The 3047-nt window shown below is 45.2% G+C and overlaps 1 pseudogene; it reads right to left on the bottom strand.

Annotated features, from left to right (window-relative positions):
- Positions 1-284: 284 nt before the first annotated feature.
- On the bottom strand, positions 285-3041 carry LOC103612044 (annotated as a pseudogene).
- Positions 3042-3047: the final 6 nt, after the last annotated feature.

The following is a 3047-nucleotide window of genomic DNA, read 5'->3' on the forward strand; positions in this document are numbered from 1 at the left end:
GTTCCTATCATTATAAGTAAAATTGTACACTGGGTGTTTTGGTGGAGGATTTTAAAATACCATAGTGTTATTTTATATAGTTTAAGTTAAGAATGTAGGTGGTATAAGAGAGACATCTGTGTGTGCATGACATGAGAAGTTATTGGTCAAGACATAGCTGCATTGCAGTGAGAAGTGCCACAGGTGATAGGTCATAAATCCAAAACAAAGTGTCGTTTTAAGTGTCTATTGGATTAGAAAGTTATAAATGATGATGTAACCTAAATCTTGTGACTAGTCGCCATTACTCGGAGGTGTTGTAAAATCTCACGCCAGGACTGATGCATTTGTTATTTTAAACAATAAATTTGTGTAATTGCATAGTCCCATCCCTTAAAGTTATTTTCCTCCGACACGTGAAAGCGCGAGAAAGTGACAGAGGAGGCATCTTCAGTTTTAAGGGCAGACCCCTGAGCACCAGTATCTACTAAAAAAGTTACAGGGGTTTTGTGGGGACCAATAGGACAGGTTATTAATAGGTCTCCTCTGGAATTGTTAGAAAGGCGCCTGATGTGAATCCACCCTTCGCCCCCCTGGCTTCCCTTCTGCGGACAAAGATAAGGGCTTTCTGTCACCTTCCCTTTCTTGTGGCCCCTCCAGGGGAGGGGCTGTAGCAGGGACAGCTTTTAATGGTTCCTCTTTTGCTGGCCACTCTTGGATTAATAGTTCTAATTTATTAGTGGGCTGGCCATCCATTAGGGTCCCTGGGACTCCCTTTTGTAAGCCTGCAACCCACAGGGCATTTCTTTTCTCCTTGTGTTCTTATCCTGTATTTGTTCATCTACCCAGCCCAGGGGAGAACATTACCTTTTGGAGTTTTGCTGGGGACAGGGTTTTGCACTCTGTGCGCCGAATTGATCTAGAATCAGTTGTATTTGAAGGAATTGGGCCATATTTTCTCCCATAATTAATTCATTCTTGTGCCACCTCCCCCCAGGTCCAAACCTTACCTTTTGCCCGGTTAAGACTGGGGGAAATAGCTGCTGCCTCCAAGGTGGCTACAGCTCTTTCTGCAATTGGGAGACTTTCTGTTCATCCTTTTAGCTGCATGCCTATGGGTTTCACAGCTTCAGGGAGGCCTCCGATAAGAGGTATCATTCTCTCAGGATCTACAGGCACCATCAGTGGAGATTGACCTCGTGGTGTTAATTTCCTGTCGTGCATCATTTGTAAACAAGCCGCTTTCTGTACACTTTCTACAATTTGACTGACATTCCCTACGATAGCCAGGGGATCTCCTCTTTCTCAAGGACTGAGTCCGCCAGCCCAATAAGCAGCTCTCTGGGGAGGGACCAAGGAGCACGGTTATCTCCTGTGCTAAGGAAGACTCCTGCCCCCCAGTACCCTTCTGCCTCTTTTTCTGAGAACAGAATTTGGTCACCCCCTGTGAGAGGGAGTCTCCAAACATACTGAGTTTCAGATTCTTTGCAACTTGGGCTATATTCTTTCTTTAGTTTGGCCAATTCAGTAGCTGTAGATGGGATTTCTTCTGTGGTTATGTCGGGTGTGTCGTCGTCCGAGCCCTCATGGTTGTGTTCTGTTTTAATTAAGGGACGAAGTGAGGCTGAGGGCTTTTCTGAGTGATTACGCAAGGATTCTAAGTCCGAGAGGGGGTATGTTTCTTTAGATAGTTCCAGCTCTGACTCCTTTTTTCCCTCATTTGCTAATCTTGCATACAGCTGCTCTCGGAGCACACGGGTAGTAGCCCTTTCATTCCTTATCTCTTCCTGGAGGAGGTGGGTGTTAGCTCCCGCTGAAATTGCAATGCTTTAGCCAAATCTTGTAATGAAGCAATAACTTCCCTATCAGCTTTCTGCTGGTGCTCTCTGTGTTCTACTGCAGCTAGCACAGCAGCAGCTAAGGCAGAACATACCATTGGTTTTGCTTTACCTTTTTTGAGTCTCGCTCCTGTGCGCAGGACAGAGACTGAATCAACAAGTGCTTGGATATTATACCAATAGTTTTGTGCCCAGTCCGTCCCTGGAGGAGATGGCCTGGCACCAAATTCATCCAACAAAGTAAACAAAGCTTGTGTATGATGTCCCATGTTACTTACAAATGTCGGCGTGATCATTCCCAGAGGGTGCCCAGCGTAAAGTAAATTTACAAAAGTCTCACCCCTGCACTCTGGGAAGGTTCCTCTTATAGCAAACCAAACAAAGTTACAAACACCGGAGTAGTCTCTCTTGAGGGACACCCCTTAAAAAATATTTTCCGAGGTCCTACTCCTTACACCTCGAGAGCACCTAGTGTTTACCAAAGTTACAAGTCTCAAAATTACTTTCCAAACTCCCAGGTCTTTTACCTACAGGAGTGCCAATTTCCCAGACCTTGGGCCTCCGGAGCACCGTTTTTAGCACAGGTGCATGTGCAAACACACAAGCAAGTAAACAAACAAACAAACAAACAAAAGAGTAAGACAGAGTAAGAAAGGTAGAGAGGTGTTAGGAAATGTGGAAAGGTACGTTGTTTTACTTTTCTAAAATGATCCAATCATAAGAATTAGCAATTCATGGATTTTTTGGAAACAACACTCTCATTTTACGGGGATCCTTCTGACAACGCCATTAAAATGTTACGATCTGGTTCAGACCCAGAAAAGCAAAGCAAGCTAAGTCTCTGAGCATAAACCGGAAAGAACTTAGAAGAATATCAAAATATTCCCCGATACGAGATTAAAACCAAACGAGATTAAATGTTGATGCCAAAAAATGGATGTATTTTATTTGACAGTAAAAGAGTCAAAGAGAAGGAAAGAGGAAAGTAGAGGGAAGTTAGAAAAAGCCAAGGTTACTTAACAAGGAAAGCATAGGATAGGTCACCAGCACACTGTGCTACCTTTAGTGCCGCCGAGATGGGGTGGGGGGAGCGAAGCAGTTTGAAGCGTCTGATCTGCCTCCTCTGCTCTTGGGAGCAGTTTGGCTGCAATGCGGCCACCCGTCCTCCGAGCTGCAGGCGCGGTGCCCGCTCGCTGCAGCCGAGCCTTGGCCCACTCACGGTGCTCTCAG

This window comes from Corvus brachyrhynchos, unplaced genomic scaffold (assembly GCF_000691975.1).
Source record: "Corvus brachyrhynchos isolate BGI_N302 unplaced genomic scaffold, ASM69197v1 scaffold4673, whole genome shotgun sequence".
NCBI classification, from domain to species: Eukaryota; Metazoa; Chordata; class Aves; order Passeriformes; family Corvidae; genus Corvus; species Corvus brachyrhynchos.